This window comes from Stomoxys calcitrans, chromosome 3, assembly GCF_963082655.1.
Source record: "Stomoxys calcitrans chromosome 3, idStoCalc2.1, whole genome shotgun sequence".
NCBI lineage: Eukaryota > Metazoa > Arthropoda > Insecta > Diptera > Muscidae > Stomoxys > Stomoxys calcitrans.
In genome coordinates, this window is record NC_081554.1 from 31,604,031 (window position 1) to 31,629,090 (window position 25,060).

At 38.4% G+C, this 25,060-nt stretch overlaps 1 protein-coding gene and 1 long non-coding RNA gene across 2 annotated transcripts in view; one reads left to right on the forward strand and one right to left on the reverse strand.

The window, feature by feature from the left end:
• Positions 1-25,060, reverse strand: part of LOC131995648 (uncharacterized) — a 120,169-nt gene that overhangs the window by 55,976 nt on the left and 39,133 nt on the right. The window lies entirely within an intron of this gene.
• The window catches only part of LOC106084770 (protein expanded), a 110,666-nt gene continuing 93,381 nt past the window's right edge, over positions 7,776-25,060 (forward strand). The window contains exons 1-2 of the mRNA XM_013248683.2: positions 7,776-8,118; positions 15,980-16,364. The gene's annotated coding sequence lies outside the window, so the exon portion shown is untranslated. The remainder of the gene's footprint in view (positions 8,119-15,979; positions 16,365-25,060) is intronic.

Sequence of the window (25,060 nt, forward strand, 5' to 3'; positions counted from 1 at the left end):
TGGTCCTAATCGGTCCACAACCTGATATACCTGCCATATAAATCGATCTTGGGTCTTGACTTCTTGAGCCTCTGGAGGGCGCAATTCTCTTCCGATTTGACTGAAATGTTGTACATAGTGTTATGATATCACTTCCAACAACTGTGAGTAATATGGTCCTAATCGGTTCATAACCTGATATAGCTGCCATATAAACCGATTTTGGGTCTTGACTTATTGAGCCTCTACAGGGCGCAATTCTCATCCGATTTGACTGAAATTTTGCACATAGTGTTTTGATATCACTTCCAACAACTGTGAGTAGTATGGTCCTAATCGGTCTATAACCTGATATAGCTACCATATAAACCGATCTTGGGTCTTGACTTCTTGAGCCTCTAGGAGGCGCAATTCTCTTCCGATTTGGCACAAATTTTGTACAACGGCTCCTCCCATGGCCTTCAACATACTTGTGCAATATGGTCAGAATCGATCTATAGCTTGATATAGCTCCCATATAAACCGATCTCTCGATTTCGCTTCTTGAGCCCCGAATTGGACTATAAATTGATATAGCTGCTCCTCCGTCCTTAATTACTATACTTTGTTTGCCTAAAAACAGATACTCTCGCAAAGAACTCGACAGATGCAACCATGGTGGAGGGTATATAAGATTCGGCCCGGCCGAACTTAGTACGCTTTCACTTTTTTTTTTTCTAATTTTGCTTTTTCCTATCTTAAGCACCATGGTAGTTAAGTGGGTAGCGTTCTCGGATTGCCAGTGCAAGGGTCGTGGGTTCGATTCCCTCCAAAGGCCTTGGTCTTTCGCTGCGATTGTATTACAAATGGTCGAAGTGAGTCTGTAAAGGACTGCCATTCTGACCATACCCTTCTCCTGTCTTCATGTTCCACTATTTGTTTTAATTACGATTAAATTGTTATCACATTTTTATAGTTTTACCATAAACAAACTTAGGAAGATCATTGTGGCAACATTTTATGGTTAACTTATCACAAATATCCACAAAGACCACATTGACCTAAAGGAGAAAATTCCATGCGACTTATAATCATTTGAAATGCATTTATTTTCGAACCATTTTTTTATAACCAAGATTTCGTATTTCATTGAATGAGTGATTGATATGAAAAAATATAAAAAATAAATATTTCGATTTTATTTCTTTTGTCGGCTTTCACAGTAATGCTTGCTTAGTAAGTTATGGTCAGGCGCAACAGCAGCAGAAGAAGAAAAACGACAATGTATGGATGAGTGGTTGGTTGGATGGATGGATGGATGGACGAGCGGTATTGGTCTTTTTGATGTGTGATAATAAAATAATTGCGATAAACTATCTATTCTTCTGTTGTGTTATAGTTCTTATTGTCCTCTGTGCCATGGAACAGTGGGACAAAATATGAACCCTTGATTAAGCCTAATTACAAAAATTTCAAAAAAAACAAGTAAAAGCGTGCTAAGTTCGGCCGGGCCGAATCTTATATACCCTCCACCATGGATCGCATTTGTCGAGTTCTTTTCCCGGCATCTCTTCTTAGACAAAAAAAAAGGATATAAGAAAAGATTTGCTCTTCTATTAGAGCGATATCAAGATATGGTCCGGTTTGGACCACAATTAAATTATATGTTGGAGACCTGTGTAAAATGTCAGCCAATTCGAATAAGAATTGCGACCACTAGGGGTCAAGAAGTAAAATAGAAAGATCGATTTATATGGGAGCTGTATCGGGCTATAGACCGATTCAGACCATAATAAACACGTTTGTTGATGGTCATGAGAGGATCCATCGTACAAAATTTCAGCCAAATCGGATAGGAATTGCGACCTCTAGAAGCTCAAGAAGTCAAATCCCCAGATCTGTTTATATGACAGCTATATCAGATTATGGATCGATTTCAACCGTACTTGGCACAGTTGTTGGATATCATAACGAAATACTTCGAGAAAAAATTCATTCAAATCGGATAAGAATTGTGCCCTCTAGAGGCTCAAGAAGTCAAGACCCAAGATCGGTTTATATGGCAGCTATATCAGGTTATGGACCGATTTAAACCATACTTGGCACAGTTGTTGGGTATCATAGCAAAACACATTATGCGAAATTCCATTCCAATCGGATAAGAATTGCGCCCTCTAGAGGCTCAAGAAGTCAAGACCCAAGATCGGTTTATATGGCAGCTATATCAGGTTATGAACCGATTTGCACCATACTTGACACAGTTGTTGGATATGATAACAAAATACTATGTGAAAAAATTCATTCCAATCGGATAAGAATTGTGCCCTCTAGAGGCTCAGGAAATCAAGACCCAAGATCGGTTTATATGGCAGCTATATCAGGTTATGGACCGATTTAAATCATACTTGACACAGTTGTTGGATATCATAACAAAACACGTCGTGCAAAATTTCATTCTGATCGGATAAGAATTGCGCACGCTAGAGGCTCAAGAAGTCAAGACTCAAGATCGGTTTATATGGCAGCTATATCAGGTTATGGACCGATTTGAACTATACTTGGCACAGTTGTTGGATATTATAACAAAACACGTCGTGCAAAATTTCATTCTGATCGGATAAGAATTGCGCACGCTAGAGGCTCAAGAAATCAAGACCCAAGATCGGTTTATATGGCAGCTATATCAGGTTATTGATCGATTTGAACTATACTTGGCACAGTTGTTGGATATCATAGCAAAACACGTCGTGCAAAATTTCATTCCAATAGGATAAAAAGTGCGCACTCTAGACGCTCAAGAAGTCAAGACCCAAGATCGGTTTATATGGCAGCTATATCAAAACATGGACCGATATGGCCCATTTACAATACCAACCGACCTACACTAATAAGAAGTATTTGTGCAAAATTTCAAGCGGCTAGCTTTATTCCTTCGGAAGTTAGCGTGCTTTCGACAGACAGACGGACGGACGGACGGACGGACGGACAGACGGACGGACATGGCTAGATCGACATAAAATGTCGCGACGATCAAGAATAAATATACTTTATGGGGTCTCAGACGAATATTTCGAGTAGTTACAAACAGAATGACGAAATTAGTATACCCCCCATCTTATGGTGGAGGGTATAAAAACGACTGAGGAAAGGCAAAAATCGGACGTGCCCTGCACCAACACTATAAGTGGAAACTGGGACCTCTATCTAGAACCGGTTTTGATGGACTTCTGTGGAGGTTTTCAGATGGATTGTAGAACAATTTGAATAAAAATGGGGGAGACGTTGGTTTGGCTGTTATCCAAGCTATTCCATCAACTGGTTGTGGACTGTATTGTGGATCACAGACTCACCGTTATCACCAATATACCAAGGTGAAAGAGTTAAAGAATTTAAGTTTTTAAAAAAATACGTAAAACTTTGAGTTTATACACAATCCGTATGAAGTTTCGAGAAAATGTGGTCGAAATAGTAATAACTAAGGCCCTAAGAGTGCAAATAGGGGCCGATGTCTGTTTATTTGTCTTTAGAAGCCTTACTCCATTTCTATGAAATTCATCAGTAATGTCGGGGTCATAAGAAAATCCTTCCTACCAAATTTTCGGTTAACAAATCCCCACATTATTGCAATATTAATCAAAATCGGACGAAAATATATTCATATTTATACCCCCCACCATAGGATGGGGGTATATTAACCTAGTCATTCTGTTTGTTTGGAATTATAAATGGGCCAAATCGGTCCCTGTTCTGCTATAGCTGCCATAGAAACCGATCTCGGATCTTAACTTCTTGAGCCACTAGAGGGCGTTATTCTTATTTGATGTGGCTGAAATTATGCGCGAGGTGTTTTGTTATGACTTCCAACTATGCCTTGTATGGCCTTAATCGGTTCATTAACTGATATAGCTCTCATATAAGCCGATCTGGGATCTTGACTCCTTGAGCCTCTAGAGTGCACAATTATTATTCGATTTAGATGAAATTTTGCTTGAATTGTTCTGTTTCATCTTCCAACAACTATGCCAAATATGGTCTAAATCGGTTTATAACCTGATATAGCTCCCATATAAACCGATCTCCCGATTCTTATCTTTGGCTGAAATTTTGCTCTATGACTTCCACTATGGTCTCCAACATTCAAACCAACTATGGCCTGAATCGGTCCCTAACCTGATTCAGTTTTAATAGCATGGCAAATTTTATCCGTTATCCTTTGTTTGACTATAAAGAGATACCAGGCAAAGATTTTGACAAATGCCATCCCTGGTGGAGGGTTTATAAGATTCGGCTCGAACGAACTTGGCACCTTTCTTTCTACCATGATCAAATGTTACGCGTCTCCTCAACCTAGTATTAGAGATGCTAGGACTCCACTAGTCAGATATGCCGAGTTCACGTATTATGGCCATTTCTCTTCATGTTTGGACGCCGGAGGGCGATATTTGGAAAAGAAAGGTCATTTGAACAAGTAAGTTTATACGTTGACTTTATATTGGGTTGCCCAAAAAGTTATTGCGGATTTTTCATGTAGTTGCCGTTGAAAAATTTTTTCACAGCTTGTGACTCTGTAATTGCATTCTTTCTTCTGTCAGTTATCAGCTGTTACTTTTAGCTTGCTTTAGAAAAAAAGTGTAAAAAAGTATATTTGATTAAAATTCATTCTAAGTTTTATAAAAAATGCATTTACTTTCTTTTAAAAAATCCACAATTACTTTTTGGGCAACCCAATATATTCTACCGGATTATCCAAGTGGTGACCACGCTTTGCAAGGGCAAAACATTTTAATTTATGACACATCTTTTCTTTGTTTCACTATGTTTTTCACTTCCAAACTTATGGATGACGAAATGGACTGACCTTGCGAAAAGCTGTCTTGAATACGAAATACACAAAATGTGTTTTTCCTTAAAGTGATTTACCGATAAGAACACCGTATTTACCTTTAAACTCATTCCTGAGCGAACAATGTTACCAGATTTGTACACCTTTCACCATAGGATAGGGGTATACTAAATTCGTCATTCCGTTTGCAACACATCGAAATATTGAACTGAGACCCAACAAAGAAAATTTATTTTTGAACGTCTTGGTAATCCAAGTCTATCTAAAAATGTCGGCCCATATGCCCGTCCTTCTGTCTGTCTGTCAAAAGCACACTAACTTGCGAAAAAAATAAAGCTAATCACTTTTGCACAAATACTTCCTATTAGTGTAGGTCAGTTCGGATTGTAAATGGGTCATATCGGTCCATGTTTTCATATACTTTCCATATATCTCGGGTCTTGACTTCTTCAGCCTCTATAGGGCACAATAATAATAGTTGTAGTTTTTGTAACCACATTTGCATGTGGAGGTGGCGATCCTCGTAATGATTCTGTAGAGCAAGCTCGTTCTGGCCCAAAGGACCGATCGCAGCAGGAACAGGGTAAAGGCGGCCATAACCCACCTTGTCATATCGAGCATCATAGGCACTCAGTATTTGTGCAAGAGTCGGTGCCTCCCGACCTCTCACTGAGACTCAATACCGCTGAGTGTCCACGACTGCCGTTGCAGCTACTCCGTATGGAGCATTCCACTATACGCAACCTGTGGACGCGCCCGCAGCTAAGCTTTTCGTAACAGTAATGAATAACACGCAGATCGGACCTCAATGTTCCAGCCTGTGTGGTGCTCACAGCTACCCCGTGCAGGGACAAGAATGATCATAATCGGTTCATAACCTGGTATAGCCGCCATATAAACCGATCTAGGATTTTAATTTCTTCAGCTTCTAGACGGCGCAATTCTTAACCGATTTGGCTGACATTTTGCACGAAGTGTTTCGTTATGATTTCCAACAACGGTGTTGAGTACACAAAAAAAAAATATTATCGAAAAACAACAACTTTGGTTGAAAAACTACTACGGAAGTTGTTAATTTTCCTGCAACAATTTATTTAGAATCTCAACGACCCAAAGTACAAATTTGTTATTGAAAGGCACTCTTTGCAAGCCAACATATAACAACAACAACAGTATATCCATAAGCAAGACAAAAAAAAAACATCCAACCAGCCACCGCATGTGCTTTGCTTCGGGTGGTGGTGTTTCTATTTTCTTTGATCGGCTGGCGCTGCTTTGACTCGTTCGTTTTACTGCTGTTACTCTCTCTACCATTACCCTTAAAAACAATTTTTAATAATTTTGTCGCCGCAGAGGATTGAACCCATGATCTCATTTTAGAGTAGAGTTAGTTAGAGTTACATGCATCCGCTAGCCTACCGGCATTATCTTCTTTATGATGAAATAACTCAATAAGTATTGCTGCACAGAAACAAGTGTCTCAACTAATAAAATTTGAAAAAAGGTAAAAATCACTCTTAAAAAATTTTTTCTGAATACGAAATTTATATATTTTTTTGGTCTATTACCTGGTTTAGCTCCCATCTAAATCAACCTCCCGATTTGATTTCTTGAACCGCTGGAAGCCCTAATTTGACTGAAATTGAGCATTTAGTGTTTTTTATGACTTCCAACATTTGTGTTAAGTTCGGTCCAAATCGATCTATAACCTGGTATAGATGTCATATAAACCGATCTCCCGATTTGTCTTCTTGAGTCCTTACAAGCCGCAATTTTTGTCTGATTTGGCTGAAATTTTGCATGGGGTATTCTGTTACAACTTCCAACAAATGTGCCAAATCGATCTATAACCTGATATAGCTCCCATGTAAACCGGTCTCTCGATCATACTTGTTCGGTTCCCAGCTTTAATTCTTGCCGGCTTGACAGAAGTTTGGATGAACCGGCCGATCTTAGCACGCTTTTACTTGATTTTTCATTGAAATTTGGCACGAACGTGACCCACACGTGCCACGCCAAATCCGTGTCACCCGCACTCCTCCAATTCATTACGTTGATTATCCAATGTTTAGCTCAATAAATGCAATCTCTTTGAGTGAAATTAAATGGCACATGCCCTTAACCCTATGTGGTGAAAATAGGCTATGGTTTTACAACAATATGGCAACCATTTCTGCTTGGGCAAGGCAAGAATTTACAATACACAAGAGATACAAATTCTTTCTTAATGCTCTCCCCATTAAGTATCTCTTCATCATTGCTAAAGAAATAAAACACAAGACTATGCGAATAGAGAGCAAAGAAATGGTTAAGTAACCCATGCACTTCTCTCACACTCTCTCACTCGCTCGATAAAAACGAAAAATCACAGAACAAAAAGACCCTAATCCACACAAACACACACATGCAGACGCACAATCAACTTAAAAATAATTGCTTTAATAGCAGGTACAACACCATATAGTCAAACGAGTACTCTGAATCCAAAACCAAATACCCAAGACTCAATACAGCACAGCACTAACCAAATGGGCATGCAGCAGCACTACGACACCCATAGTCTGACCGATGTCTGTCCGTCCGTCTTAATAGCCATACATACCATGGCAGTGACGAAGATACTACATCGAACGAATACGTATCGAAAACCCGCGAGTATCTTGGGTATACAACAACCACAATACAACAGATTGCAAAGTGTACAGAAAACCCAACAACAAGAGTAACAAATGAACACAAAACAAAAATACGAAAAATGAAACAACAACAACAACAGAAAACACACAAGCACCAACAACAAACGAATGGAATGAATCTCTGATGGAATTTTTCTGTACTATGAGCTGGCCTGGTGTTGTGCTGGCTGGCTGGCTGACTGGCCGACTGATGGCTGGCCAACCATGCTGAGTAGTATGTTGCCGCTGCGCTGGTTTATCGCCGACTGAGTCAGTGAGTGAGTGTTGGAGTCTCTGTCTGAGTCGGAGGAAAAACCGAACGTTGTCCACACACCACAGTTTAGTTTAGTTTACGGTGCTGAGCGAAGCGGTTGAAGTGATTGAAAATTTTGAAATCTATCAAGTTTTCAAGCAACAACAAAACAAAAACAAGAAAAAAATTACAGAAATACAATTTGTTTTCTAAAACTATAAGAAACAAATGCAAGAGAAAGAAAAAAACAAGAATTTAAAAAAATATTAAAACGAAAATTGAAAACGGTTAAAATTTGTAAATCTTTAAATAAAGTGATTTTTAAACGGTTAAAACGAAAAATTGTACTAAACGAAATGTTAACGTTTTTCTAGGTTGTTAAAAAAAAGGTGAATATAAAACGTGTACAGAATTTGTGGTGATTTGTTTTTAATTTTAATAAAACAAAAACCTAATACCTAGTGTTAAAAAAACAACATTAAAAAGTGATTTTTTTAAAGAATATTTGTATGTTTCCCTCTTAATATATTTTTGTAAAAGAAAAATTAAATATTTCTTCTCATCTCTCGTTGTGCCCTAACTAAGGCAAGAGCTGCAGTAGTAGAGAGAGAGACGTCGTCTTCGTTGTCGTTTGGCCGTTCAAATGAAAAACAAGATCAGTAATAAGAAGTAGAAAAAAAGTATAACCAACAACGACCAACGAAACAAAATTGTGCGACAACAACAAAATGTATGACATTCTTTGCCCCAACAACAACAGCAATGGCAATAAACAACAACTTTGGCGACGTTAAATATACAACAAAAATTCCAGCAATACTAACTAACACATACAACAACGCGCGCGCTCAAAAACATACACATCAGGTTATTGCCGTAAACGACAAACAAACGAACGAACGAAAGACCGATCGAACGTACAAACAAACCAACAAATGTCGAGTCGGATGACAATAACAACAAAACGCAACGAGCAAACCCCCCCCACTTTAGAGAAAAATCAGAAGAAGCAGAAGAAAATAATGAAATACGTGAATAAGAGGCCAATGAAACTCAATTCATATGAACGATAACTAAAAGATACAAACACACACATACACACACACACACACACGGGCTGTGAAGCATATTCTCCAAGTTGACGTGGTGGTACTCGTTGGCTCTCTCTTTTGCTCCAACTCCCTCTTGCCTAACACCCTTCCCTCATCATCATGAGTGTGAAATACTACATGCAACAACGCGTGCTCTTCATGATCTCTAAACTAAACACACACAATATCAAACCGCAACTATGACTTCCACCCCCTTCTACACAGCACAACACTCCCTCTCTCATACAAACAAATAAAAAACAAATTATAAGGCGACCCCATCGTGTGCTCTTCTAAATTGTGAAGGAAAACCTTAAAAAAGTGTTCAAAATAATAGTAAAAAAAATTAAGAATCAAAATAAAGCAAATGTAGACAAATATAAAGTTATATACATTAATAAATTTACCTACAAATAAATTATATTAAATTAAACTATAGTTTAGAAAGTGAATATTTCAAATATTCTTCTACCTAACCTAACTGATGTTAATAACGTGCTAAAGAAATGGGGAGATAGCAAAGATGTTTTTTTTCTTTTCTGCCATAAGTGTGTTCTTTTGTATTAGAAAAATCTTGAACAACAAAAATTAAGGAATAATCAAAAAATAAATAAAAACCAAAATCCTATGCATTTTTAAAAAGAAACAAATTTAAATTAAGTGTTTAAAAATCAAAAAAATATTTTGTTATATTCATTGCAATATATAAAAAATATACCTACGGAAACCTGACGGAAACAAATCGGTTTGTATGAAACCTACCTGAGATTTTGTATATCAATTGAGCTTTTTCGTAGTGGGTCGTAAATAGAACAAGCAAAAGTGCGCTAAATTCGGCCGGGCCGAATCTTATATACCTTCCACCGTGGATCGCATTTTGCATTCTTTCGCATTTTTTGTCCGGTATATTTTTTTTATAGGCAAACAAGTGATAATGGACAAGAATTGCTATGCTATTGGAGGGACATCAAGTTATGGACCCATTTGGTCCATACTTTGGATGGATGTTGGAGACCATAGTAGAAGTCATTGTGCAAAAATTTAGCCACATCCGAAAAGAATTGCGCCCTATAGGGGTTCAAGAAACAAAATCGGGAGATCGGTTTATGTGGGAGCTACGTCAGGTTTAGGGCTGATTCAGACCAGATTTGGAGAAATCATTATAGATAATTCCAGCCAAATCGTAAAAGAATTGCGCCCTCTAGGGGATGATGAAATCAAAGCTGACGATCGGTTTATATGAGAGCTATATCAGGTTAGACCATACTTGACGTAGTTGTTGGAAGTCGAAACAAACAACTTCAGGCAAAGTTTAAGTCAAATCCGCTAATAATTAAATTAAGTTCGGCCGGCCCGAATAGATCGCCAGTTTTTATACCCACCACCTTAGGATAGGGGGTATATTCATTTAGTCATTCCGTTTGCAACACATCGAAATATCAATTTTCGACCCTAAAAAGTACATATATATTTCGGATCGTTCGAAAATTCTAAGACGATTTAACGATGCCCGTGTGTCTGTCCGTCCGTCTGTTGTAATCACTCTACAGCCTTCAAAAATTGAGATATTGAGCGGAAATTTGGCACAGATACGTCTTTTTGATGCATGCTGGTTAAGTTTTTGAACGGACCAAATCGGACCACATTTAGACATAGCTGCTATATAGACCGATCTGCTGGTAAAGGGTCTGAAGCCCTCACAAACTTTATTTTTTAACCGATTTCGCTGAAATTTGAAACAGTGAGTAGTTTTAGGCCTCCCAACATCAGACCATAATATGGTTCGGATCGGACTACATTTATATTTATCTGCCATATAGACCAAACTGCCGATAAGGGGTCCGAAGCCCATAAAAAAACTTTATTTATTACCCGCTTTCGCCGAAATTTTCAACAGTGAATAGTTTTATGCCTCCCAATATAGGACCTAAATATGGTTCAGATCGGACTATATTTAGATACAGTTTCATATAGACCGATCTGCCGATAAATGGTCTAAGGTCCATAAAAGCTTTATCTATTACCCGATTTCGTTGAAATTTGAAACTATGGGCTTTTTCAAACCTCCCGACATCTGACCCAAAAAAGGCACAGATGGGACTATATTTAGATATAGCTGCCATGTTGAGCGATCTCCCGATAAAGGGTATGAAGCTCACAAAAGCTTTTTTTTATTACCCGATTTCGTCGAAATTTGAAATAGTGAGTTGGTTTGAGCCTCCCGACATTCACTATTAAAATATAACTACGGATAAAGTAGTGGAGTTATTAATTTGGTCCAGATCAGTCCAGATTTGATTATAGGTGCCATATAGAACGATCTCTGCATTTAAAGTCTTGGCCCTATAAAAAGCGCCTTTATTATCCGATTTCGTTGAAATTTGACGCAGTGACTTATTTTAGGCTTTTCGACATCCGCCTCCTATTAGGAAATAGCCGCCGAAATGACTAATATTTTGTTCTACAATGTCCGTGCCTAATTTAAGTGTAAAGTTATCCAAGTAGCCGAATTGTAACGAAAGAGGGTTTACATATGTACCCGAGGTGGTGGGTATCCAAAGTTCGGCCGGCAGAACCTAATGCCTTTTAACTTGTTGTTTTGTTTTTGCAGAATTAAGACGAAAATGGGAAAACGGTTATATGGGAGCTATATCGGGTTAAGTACCGAATCAGATTCCACATAAAAAATGTAAGCGAAATCGGTACAAAATTGGGCAACCCTGGTGCAACCCTGGTGCAACCTAATCGAGGATCGATTTATATGCGATCTATATCCGATTTTGCACTGGTTCAGTCCAAACTTTGGCCCATTTGCAATCCAATCCGGGCTACCTCCACCGTTTGTGGAATCTGATTGTTATATGGTCAGCTCCATGACTAAATTAAGGATCGTTTTCGATGGCAGTAGCCTCCTTATGGACTATAAGTTCCTTAATAAAGCTCTTTCTTGCTGCCCTCTCGCCCTGCAGAACGATTTGCATTCTGTGATGACGCAATGGAGACTTCATTTGACATATTTCAGACCAGACATCAGGAAGATGCTTCGACAAATTGACATCTGTCCCGTAGGATTTCAATGCGATGACGTATAGAACCGTAGCTTTTCTAATAAGGTTCTGATAGTGTAGGAGAGGCTATCATGTTGCAGAAGAACCTTTGTTCGCTTTAAAGTATGGAAGGATGCAAGTTCCGGTGTAGTGGTGTAGGGTATAATAAAAACTAAATGGTTGCCCGACTGGGTATTGTTAAGGCGAAGGTTAAAGGAGCGCGGTGTAACATACATACTCATAAGGCTGCAATATCTAGATTTTGACATATCTTGACTATATTATTTAAGAATGTCTAGGGGTCTAAAACAACTCCCATGAACATATTTCGCTATTTTCATTTGTACACTATATGCAAGTAAAAACCGAGATGGTGCTGCTATATTTTAAATTTTTTTTCTACCCTTTTAAATTTTAAATAAAAATTTGCTCTCGATATGGCATCTTTATAATTAAATGAAAATCGGACGAAAATGGCTAGTTCATCTCAGAATGTCAATTCGATCAAGTATAAATATAATTTACTGAACGTTGAAATTAGTATCAGAAAGTTTCCGCCTGCCTATGGATAAAAAAAGAAACGATGCAAAGTTGCATCCAATTATCCCAATTTTTAAAGCCTGTAACGTGATTTCAACAGATGTATGGACAGACGGACTAATATGGCTAGATCGTCTTAGATCAAGAATATATATACTTTATAGGGAGGGAAATGAATATTTCGATCTGCTGCAAACGGAATGACAAAATTAATATACCCCCATCCTTCGGGGCTACATAAAAAATTCACCATCGAGAGTACTATTCTGTCAGCCAATTCAGGCTTCCAGAAAACTGCAGAATGACAAGAGGGATAAGAGATTGTAGGGAATTCGAGCTCGGAAAGAACTGTTCACCCAATACCCTGTGCCTTCTCCTCACAATTGCGGAGTAGTATCAACAGTTGCTCGACCTTGTCCAATTCCTCCTCGTCATTGCACATCCTGCAGAAGTCTGCCTCTCCCTGCCTCCGAGCTTGACGTCAAATACCTGACGTTGAAATGACCAGTCCGGACTCCTATTAGCAGTCCTACTTACTCAGCCCCAGGATAAGCGACGTACAATTTCGCGAAGTACTGGGCCACAGGGCCTTTGGCACCCCATAGCCTACAGCACCAGCCCACGCCTTTTTCGCGCAGTCATCGTAGAAAGTGTCCATCCTACCAAGAAACTCGCACAGTGCAGGTTTCACTCATTCCATTACAAGATATGCTACATTCAGCGATCTATGCCAGACCACCTTGTCAGCCGCTTCGTTCCCCGCCGCAGTTTGATGGCCTGGAACCCATCGCGAAATACTGCGCCACAGGGCCTTTGACACCCTATAGCCTACAGCACCAACCCATCCCTTACTTGCACAGTCATCGTAGAAGGCGTCCATTCTACCAAAAAACTCGCACAGTGCGGCGCCTGACTGTTCACGTATATCGTCAACAGTCAGGCGGCGATGAAGGGATTTTATAGAAAGGGAATCTATAAGATTCCCTGATATATATAACAGATTCAATAATGACTTGCTCCAGTGCCCCCATCCAATTTAAACCCATCCATGTATACAGAGGCTCTCGGGAAGGTCGGAGTGCCCCCAACCCATAAAACCAAAATGCAAATTTTGCCCATGAACATTCCACTAAAAAACAGGGGCAAACTTCTCACATATCATTGAGTGCAGTCCGATTCAAATTTAAGCTCAATGATAAGGGGCCTCCTCTTTATTGTCGAGTCCTAACGGCGTGTCGCAATGCGACACCTCCTTGGAGAGAAATTTTACATGGCATAGTACCTCACAAATGTTGCCAGCATTAGGAGGGGAAAGAGAAAGCAGAAAATTTTTTCTGATGGTCTCGCCAGGATTCGAACCCAGGCGTTCAGCGTCATAGGCGGGCATGCTAACCTCTGGGCTACGGTGGCCTCCACCTTTTAGAACCCATAAATCCCTTTTAAGTATTTATCAACAAGGAAGGACTCCCCTGGTATAAAACCAGTCGCATCGTATTTCGCATGGTGCCACGCAGCAACACCATCTCCCAGTCCAACCGTATTTCGCATGGTGCCACGCAGCAACACCATCCCCCCGCAGAATAAAAGAATGGCCTACGTTAGAGGAGCGCCATATATTTTACTACCTCATAATCATGGCGTTGCCTCACACCCAACATACAGGTGCTAAGGCATAAGATCGAGAATGGTATTCTGCACCTCTCCCGGCACACTTCTCCTTGCCCCATTAGCATGATTAGCCGCGGTACCCTGTACCTTTCCGATCATCTTGGACATAGTTGTCCATAGATTTGTGACACACCCGACAACCATATGCGAGCATTGGCCGAACGACCGCCGTAAACATCCAGTGCACTGTACCCGGCCTTAGCCCCCAACACCTTTCTAAAGAGTTGCGACAGGTGTAGAATGCATCCAGTCCCCTTTTAACCCTTTCTTCGATGTTTCTTCTCCAACTTAGTTTATGGTCAAGAATCACGCCCATATACTTGGCCTCCGAAGAGAGCGGTAGCAACATTCACGACAGGTCCCTTAACAACACCCAATATCCTGGTGAAAAGGACTAGTTTTGTATTTTTGGGATTAACGCCAAGACCGTTGATCCTCGATCATCCGTAGAGCTTACTCAAAGCTTTCTGAACGAGGTCTATAATAGTAGGGAGGAAATCGCCACCCACCACGGTGATGGCGTCGTTCCCATAGGCAACGACCTTCAACCACCTCAGAATCCCATAGGTCACCAAAATCTTCAATAGGGGGGACAAGACTTCTCCTTGCAGTCCACAGGCTTTAGGTGTAGCATTAAGTTGGTGTTGTTCTTAGTGCGGCTATGATGCTCAGAAAATCCATCCCTTGTATCCGGCTGGGTATTTAACAATAGCTGGACTTTTGAAGCGCCGTCCACCAGACCACAACACCATATAGTATTATTGGTCTGACAACTGCTGTATACACCCAGAGCATCACACGGAGTAGAAACTTCCAACTTTTTCCTATGGCTCTCTTGCAGCTTAGGCCCATACAAAGTTGTTTCTAATTAGCTAATTTGATTCGAACAATGACATCGAACCAATCATGTTCCAATAAGAGTCATCCATTATATGAATTGTTAACAGTATCTTACTAATAATGTGCGTATGCTACAAATATTTCTAACTCATTAATTAGAAATTCAAACTTAATATGAAACCAATTACATATGCCTGACTACATGCTTATGACAAATTAGCAAATGGCGAAAAAAAAAACATGGATGATTTGCCACCCACTAAACGTGCTTAATTCTCATCACCAAAAATACGCATTTTCAAATGAGTTAATTTCAAAAGTATGCGCTGTATTTTCCCCTTTTCAAACGCGTCACAGAATTCTTGACGTAGGCCTCATTCACACAAAAACAACCTCCTCAAGCCCCAACAAGACAACAAGTATGACGATGATGGCGACAACGACAAACGGCCAAAAAGACCGGTGTGATGTGTTGAGTGTGTCTGCGTGTGTGTGTGTGTGTATATCAGTCACCAGGTATCTGACGACAAAAAAAAAACAGAAAAAAATACCATGTGTCCGTGATTTTTTAATTCACTAACAATAACAACAAAGCTAAAAAAACCAAAATTTATGAATATTTTATTGTTGACGCAAATATAGGAGCAGTTATAATATGGAAAAAAATACAAAAAACCTTAAAAACATGAATTTTTGAAAAGAGAAAAACCAACCAAAAAGTGAATGAATTTAAAAGAAAAAAACAGCAATTCAGCAAAATAAAAACGTGTATTTAAAAACAAAAAAATAACATCACATAAATTTTAATACAAAACAAACAAACGAACACCATGGATAAGAGAGAAACCTATTTATAGACCAGCGTTAAAAGAATCGATGAAGAAAAATAATTTATAAGTTTTAAGAAAAACAACAAACACCAAAATATATTTCATTTCATACATACACATACCCACTACATCATTCCAATGTGTGTTTGTGTGTGTGTGTGTGTGTGCGTGTGGCTATTTTCCATTGTTAAAAAATGTTTAATTTTGTTTTTGTATTTTTGTTTATTTTTTCAGTGTGCGTATTTCGGGTTTTCTTCATAACAAACAAATCATAACTAGTTTCTATACGAAAAAATTAACAAAAAAAAAAGGTTTTTTTTTCTAATCAAACAAAATCAACAAAAACGAAAAGCAAAAATTAAATAACGAAAATAAAACAACAAAAAATAAAGATATTTTGTTAATACTATTGGATTAATCATCAACAGCAGCAGCAGCTTCAGCATCATCATCCTCATAGGCGTCGTTCAAATCTCCATCCATTATTGGACTTCGTTTAATTTCTTGTGGATTTGAATTTTCGTATATATTTCTCTTTCGCCGTGGATTATGTTTATCTTATTATCAACATGTTGGTATAATTCCATGCAAACAAGTGCTGTATTTGGCACTGTTTAAGGTGAGTTCAAACAACAAAATATATATCGCTTTATTTTATTTATCTACTAGCTGACCCGGGCCCGCTCCGCTGCGCCTTCTTTTACTTTATATGGAACAAAAGTTTCCTTGGAATATTTATTTTCGACAATTAAAGAGCTTTTAGTGAAATACCATGCTACGAACATAGTATATCGCTTGACTAATTGTTTAACACTATAAGTGCCTTTGTCCGAATCCCATATGATCTTTATTGGTATACGAATTTTAGTTTGGATGTAAGGTGTACTCCACTCCTAGAATACTTTATTTCAGGCCGCTACTCTCATGATATCTGATTATGGGTGTTTTCGGGCGTGAGTTGGTCCCCCAGGCACTTGGTTCTGAACAAATATCAGCTCTTCTTTCAAAAACCATTTATTTTAACCCCATATTGCCATTGGTTTAGGGGAGTTTATACGATAAGGCGTCCCCCAAACACATGGCCCAAAATAGGTTATCAAATTCGTTTTCTAATCTTAAATACCACATATTGGCATGGGCGAAAATTTTTTACCCTTTGCGGGGTGTTTTAAGGAAGGGGTGATGCCCTAAATACGTGGTCCTAAATATGGATATCAAATTCGTATTCTACTCCCAAATACCTTTATTTGAGCCCAATTTTGCGATGGACACTAAAAAATGAGTGCTTGTGGGGTATTTTGGGAAAGGGGTTGACCCCCAGAAAATTGGTCTCAAAAGTGGGTATCAATTCTTGCTCTACCCCCCAATACCTTTCATTTAAACTCCACATTGACATGGTCGGTAAATATGACAGATTTAGGGGTGTTTTGCAGATTGAGGTAGTCCCCCAAACACTAAGCCCGGAAAATATATCAGCAACGTGCTCTATTCTCATATATCTATATATCATTTATTTGAACCCCATATGTTGAGAAAGGGGTTGACCCCCAGAAAATTGATCCCGAAAGTGGGTATCAATTCTTGCTCTACCCCCCAATACCTTTCATTTAAGCTCCACATTGACATGGTCGGTAAATATTGCCGATTTAGGGGTGTTTTGGGGATAAGGGTGGTTGCCCAAACACTAAGCCTGGAAAATACATCAGCAACGTGCTCTATTCTCATATATCTATATAACATTTATTTGAACCCCATATTGACATTGGCCTCAAAATTAGATATCAAATTCGTTTTCAAATCTCATTTAAACTTCTTATTACAAAAGTCAGCAAATATGTCCGGTTTCGGGTATTGGCCCTAAAAACAATACCCCCAAGCCCCCTAAGCCAGTCATGTTTGCCTACTATGGAAATATGGACCCAAATTAAAGGTATTTGGGAGTAGACCACGTATCTGAAATATGGGCGGCCACTCAGTGAGTTGGCCTTGAAATCTATATCGGATTCGTGTTCCACTCTAAAAACCCTCTTATTTGAGCCTCGTATTGCAAAAGTCAGCAAATACTTACCCCATAGACACTTTTCCCAAATACTGATATCAGATTCGTGCTTTACTCCCAAAGACCTTTCATTTGAGCCCCATATTGCTATGGTCGTAAATGTTGGGGGATGTTTTTGGGGAGGGGCGGCCCCCCAAACACTTGGTCTCATATTTTGATATCAGATTCGTATTCTACATTCATATACCTTTTATTTAAGCCCCATATTCCCATGGTCAGTAAATAAGTCCTGTTTGGGGGGTTTTTTGGGGAAGGGGTGGACCCCCAGAAACGTGGTCCCACATTTGGATATCAGATTCGTATTCTACTCGCAAATACCTTTCATTTGAGTCCCATATTGCCATGGTCGGTAAATATGTCCGATTTAGGGGTGTTTTGGGGTGCTCCCCCTAGCACCTGGTTCGACAATTGGATATCAGATACGTTTTCTTATCCTAAATACCTTTGATTTGAGTCCCATTTTGTCGTGATTGGTCTAAATATATGTTTTATATGTTTGGTAGGTTTTAGGGTGGGGCGGCCCCCCTAGGTACCCCATCCGCAATTTGGATACCAAATTTTTACTTTTAGGCTACTATATGAGAGCACACAAAATTTCGCTTAAATCGCACCACCCATCTCCGAGATCTGGCGTTTCTGAAAATTAGGGTAAGGGGAAGGGTCCGACCCCCCTTGAGATATCAAAAAATTTAGTACCCTATTTTCACCAGGGGATCATTATGCGCCATCTGTGAAAATTTCAATTTAAGGAACACACAAACATACAAACAAACAAACAAACAAACCAACAAATCTACAAACAAACACAAATTGATTTTTATATATAAGATTCCATCGTCTTTATAGAAAATTCCATTGAAATTTTGGCGATAGAGAAAATTTTCCCGAAAAGATACTTTCATGAAAATTTTGTCTTTAAGAACATTTCCCGGAAACTTTTATCTTTAGGGATAATTTCATGGAAATTTTGTCTTTAGAGAAAATTTCGTGGAAATTTTGTCTTCAGAGAAAATTTCATTGAAATTTTGTCTCTAAAGAAAATTTGTTGGCCATTTTGTCGTCAGAGAACATTTCGTGAAATTTTTGTCTTTAGAGAAAATTTAACGGAATTTTTGTCTTAAGAGAAGATTCCATTGAAATTTTGTCTTCAAAGGAAATTTCTTGGAATTTTGTCTTTAGAGAAAATTTCGTGGAAATTTTGTCTTAAGAGAAAATTTCGTGGAAATTTTGTCTTTAGAGAAAATTTCGTGGAAATTTTGTCTTTAGAGAAAATTTCGTGGAAATTTTGTCTTTAGAGAAAATTTCGTGGAAATTTTGTCTTTAGAGGAAATTTCGTGGAAATTTTATCCTTAAAGAAAATTTCGTGGAAATTTTGTCTTTAGAGAAAATTTCGTGGATATTTTATCCTTAGGGAAAATTTCGTGGAAATTTTGTCTTTAGAGAAAATTTCGTGGAAATTTTGTCTTTAGAGAAAATTTCGTGGAAATTTTGTCTTTAGAGACAATTTCATGAAAATTTAGTCTTTAGAGAAAATTTTGTCTTTATAGAAAAATTTTTGCAAATTTGATCTTAGCGGAAAATATCATATAAATTTTTTCATTAGAAAATTTTTTATGGGAATTCTTTCTACGAAATGTGGTCTTTAGGAAAGAATGTAGTCCTGTCATGTCGAAACCAAATTTCTCCACAATATTTCTTGTCTTTGGTATCAATGTATTGTAAATATAAAACACGTTACTCATTTGATTAAAGCGATTAGTTAAAGCTTCTTAATTGCTAGCTTCACAATTGAAAATCGATACAAGCAAGAAAAGAACAACAAACCAAAATCCCATGGTAATGAAAATCAACTGGCTGGGTATGGACAGGTGTTGTGGTAACGCAAGTAAAAAGTTTCTAGCCACAAATACGATGTGGCCCATCGTATTTAAGTAATTGGTATTACATGGCATTACAGCAAATGCCTTAAACTTTTACAAATCGAATGTGGGTAAATAGTCAAAAAGGCTTTTTTTGTTTTTGGTTAATTCGTGGCAATTGTGTCATAGGAATTTTGTTGTTAAGTGTAATCCCATATTGTGCCACATTCTATGGCACTCTTTCTATGACCTTCACATCATGCTCGTGTGTGACAGTAGTGGGGGTGAGTCTAGGTAGGGATTTGACTTTGCAACTAGAGCGTTAAACGACAATGGTGTTTAATGGCTTCACAGAAAACACAAACCGGCAATGAAAATTACCTTCCGCTTAAGGGTGATGGAATGTTAAAAATTTATAGAAAATAAAATTCTCTCACGTTGAATGTGAAATGGGGTTAAATGAAAATAAAAACCCAACCTAGCCAAATAGCTCTTAGAAATGAGACAAATTCTGACGTTATGTCTCACCCTATTTCCATTTGTCTACTATCGTCTGTCCATGCCGCATTTATTTATCTGCCATATGAATATTTCTAATGAAAATAAAATCGATAAAAGTTTAATGACTCCACCCTTACCACCCATGAGTAATGACTACTGCCATTTTAGAGGGCACGGGGGCGTCGCACTGTCAGTCATTGACAGCTCTGGTCACCAGGGCTTTGTAATGGAATTCACAACATTCGATTGTGGATAATAAATGTCACACATAATTCCATATTGCTTGGCGGGGACACAGAAGCCTTAACTATGAATTAATTATGGGAAAATTCCAAACAAAGTCCATGTAGCGATAATAAATATTTTTTTTCAAAAACCCAAAATAATGGGAAAATACACGAGACACAACAGGTCAATGACTTCATATAGGGAATACAAGAGAATTTCTTAGGAAATTAAGTCAATTGTCTCCATTTTGTAAGTAAAAGCAGCAAATTAAAGTTACTTAACCTAAAACCAAAAAATAAGATAGGGAGAAACTACTTGGAACACTTTTTAATATTTATTTTCCTCCTTACCATTTTTGTCCTAACTATAAAGATTAGTGCAACTAAACTTAAATACATTTATCAAACATTTACGAAAAATTTACTTTGGTAAAAAAAGTTGTATTTGATATTAAAGTATATTTATCCTAAATGGTAGTATAATAAAAATATTCCTAAAATTCTGTGCACTTTTCCTCTTTACAAAATGTTTTCGAACTAAACTTAAATTAAAGTTTACAAATTTTAAAGAAAATTAACTTTAGCTGAAGGAATTTTTATTTAATATTTATGCTTTTATCCTAAATGCTAGTATAACACAAAATATCCCTATATTTCATCCTAATTTTAAAGATTTATATGTTTTAATAAAGGTCTAAAGTTTTGGAAGTGTAGGCAAATGTCTCTTTGACTAAGAAAATCATGTACTTAATTAAAGGAATCCATTATGCAAAAGGGCCGATTGTAATGAACTGAATGTTGGAGGCCGCAGTAGAAGTCCCTTTTAAGGGCTTAAGAAGTAAAATAGGGAGATCGGTTTATAGGGGAGCTGTTTCAGGCTATGGACCAATTCAGACCATATTTGAAACGTACGTTGGAGATCATGAGGGAAGCCCTTGATAATAATTACGCCTCCTAGCGGCTTAAGAAGTCAAGATCCTAGATCGGTTTATATGGCAGCTATATCAGGTTTTGGGCCGATTTAAACCATATTTAGCACAGTTGTTTGAAGTCATAACAAAACATCTCATGCAAAATTTCAGCCTCATCGGATAATAATTGCGCCCTCTAGTGGCTCAAGAAGTCAAGATCCCAGATCGGTTTATATGGCAGCTATATCATGTTGTGGACCGATTTGAACCATATTTAGCACAGTTGTTGGAAATCATAACATAACACCTCATGCAAAATTTCGGCCAAATCGGGTAAGAATTGCGCCCTCTGGGGGCTCAAGAAGTCAAGATTCAAGATCGGTTTATATGGCAGCTATATCAGGTTATGGACCAATTTGGACCATATTTAGAACAGTTGTTGGAAATCATAACATAACACCTCATGCAAAATGTCAGCCTCATCGGATAAGAATTGCGCCCTCTGGGGGCTCAAGAAGTCAAGATTCAAGATCGGTTTATATGGCAGCTATATCAGGTTATGGTCCAATTTAGACCATATTTAGAACAGTTGTTGGAAGTCATAGCAAAACACGTCATGCAAATTTTCAGCCAAATCGGGTAAGAATTGCCCTCTCTGGGGGCTCAAGAAGTCAAGACCCCAGATCGGTTTATATGGCAGCTATATCAGGTTATGGACCGATTTGAACCATATTTAGCACAGTTGTTTGAAGTCATAACAAAACACCTCATGCAAAATTTCAGCCTCATCGGACAAGAATTGCGTCCTCTGGGGGCTCAAGAAGTCAAGACCCCAGATCGGTTTATATGGCAGCTATATCAGGTTATGGACCAATTTGGATCATATTTAGCACAGTTATTGGAAATCATAACAACGTACGTTGGATGTCATGAGAGAAGCCCTTGTACGAAATTTCAGCCAAATCGGATAATAATTACGCCCCCTAGCGGCTCAAGAAGTTAAGATCCCAGATCGGTTTATATGGCAGCTATATCCGGTTGTGGACCGATTTGAACCATATTTAGCACAGTTATTGGAAATCATAACAAACACCTCATGCAAAATTTCAGCCTCATCGGATAAGAATTGCGCCCTCTAGTGGCTTATGAATTCAAGATCCCAGATCGGTTTATATGGCAGCTATATCAGGTTATGAACCAATTTGGACCATATTTAGAACAGTTGTTGGAAATCATAACAAAACACCTCATGCAAAATTTTAGCCAAATCGGGTAAAAATTGCGCCCTGTGGGGGCTCAAGAAGTCAAGATTCAAGATCGGTTTATATGGCAGCTATATCAGGTTATGGACCAATTTGGACCATATTTCGCACAGTTGTTGGAAATGATAAGAACGTACGTTGGAGGTCATAAGAGAAGCCCTTGTACGAAATGTCAGCCAAATCGGATAATAATTACGCCCCCTAGCGGCTCAAGAAGTCAAGATCCCAGATCGGTTTATATGGCAGCTATATCAGGTTATGGGCCAATTTGGACCATATTTAGCACAGTTGTTGGAAGTCATAATAAAACACCTCATGCAAAATTTCAGCCAAATCGGATAATAATTGCGCCCTCTAGTGGCTCAAGAAGTCAAGACCCCAGATCGGTTTATATGGCAGCTATATCAGGTTATGGACCAATTTGGACCATATTTAGCACAGTTGTTGGAAGTCATAATAAAACACCTCATGCAAAATTTCAGCCAAATCGGATAATAATTGCGCCCTCTAGTGGCTCAAGAAGTCAAGATCCAAGATCGGTTTATATGGCAGCTATATCTGGTTATGGATAAATTTGAGCCATATTTAGCACAGTTGTTGGAAGTCATAACAAAACATGTCGTGCAAATTTTCAGCTAAATTGGATAGGAATTGGAAGGTCTGAAGGCTCAAGAAGTCAAGACCCCAGATCGGTCTATATGACAGCTATATCAGGTTATTAACCCATTTGAACCATATTTGATGCAGTTATTCGAAATCATAACAGAACATTTCATGCAAAATTCTAGCCAAATCGGATAAGAATTGCGCCCTCTAGTGGCTCATGAAGTCAAGATCCAAGATTGGTTTATATGACAGCTATATCTAAATCTGGACCGATATGGCCCATTTACAATCCCAATCGATCTACACTTATAAGAAGTATTTATGCAAAATTTCAAACGGCTAGCCTTACTCCTTCGCAAGTTAGCGTGCTTTCGACAGACAGGCGGACGGACAGACGGACGTCTAGATCGACTTAAAATGTCATGACGGTCAAGAATATATCTTCTTAGATGAATATTTCGAGGAGTTACAAACAGAATGACGAAATTAGTATACCCCCATCCTATGGTGAAGGGTATAAAAGTTGATGTGATTCAGTCCACAAACTTTGTTCCGGGTCGTCCATGGCTCCTGAATCAAAGCCAATGTGAACCGTGCCCTTGTTTATTGCATAGCTTTTATGGAGGTTTCTATGGATGACCTCAATCATTGGTCACCCAGTAAATGGGCTTCTTGGGAGACGGTGATCGGTCTCATCATCGGCATCCTGTTCGTTAGGCTCTATGAAATCATCTGTCACTGCACTGACCTCAATCAATGGTCAGCCAGTAAATGGGCTTCTTGGGAGTCGGTGATCGGTCTTATCATCAGTATCCTGTTCGTTAGGCTCTGTCACTGCATTGACCTCAATCAATGGTCACCCAGTAAATGGTCTTCTTGGGAGTCGGTGGTCAGTCTCATCATCGGCACCCTGTTCGTTAGGCTCTTTGAAGTCATCTGTCATTGCACTGACCTCAATCAATGGTCACCCAGTAAATAGGCTTCTTGGGAGACGGTGATAGTCTCATCATCGGTATCCTGTTCGTTAGGCTCTATGAACTCATCTATCACTGCTCTGCCTGATGTTGCAATATTAGGATCTTTGCCTATCCAGGTCTTTCGAATCTTGAGAAAGTCGGTGATGGTCTCATCTTCGGCTTCCTGTACGCTAGTTCGTAGTATGGAATCTCCTACCCCTGACTAAACCAAAAACCTCCAATGTATTGATTAACCTTTTATAATCTATAATCACATAATAAATAATCCCCGCACCCACGTTGGGCGCCAACTGGCTACCTATAATTTGCCAAGTGTTAAATGTATTGCCTAACCTCATTTTTTGGCATAAGAAATGGCGGATATATGACAAATTTCACGTCAGCAAAGACCTTTCCGAGAAAATCTTCTTTAATAAATCTAACGATTGACAAATAAACAAAACAAAATTATTCACTAAACTACATAAAGTGAATATAAATGGCACGATGGCACACAGACAAACAACATTTGTTTGTATTTCGTTAAAACTATGGCCATAATATTTATTTATGTTTAAATTTTTTCGATTTTTTTTTGTTGCTTTTTTTATTGTTGGTCTTCAAAAATATCGCATAATTATTAGCCATGCTTTGGTGATGGTGGTTGTTGTCTATTCTAATGCCTTAGGAATTTTTCGTTTGTTTGGTTTTTGCGTTTTTATGATGGTTATTTTTTTTTTTTTTTGTTTTTTCTTCTTCAAATGTTTGTAGGCCATTTCGCATATTTCTTTTTAAGTTTTTTTTATTTTTTTGATTTTTTCATCACACATTCTCTGTACATTTGAGGCATTTTTGTTAAAGTCCGCACGAACATACATAGACACATAGTGTGTGTATGAACAAAATGTATGTGCCATTTAAAGCCGGTGCGGAA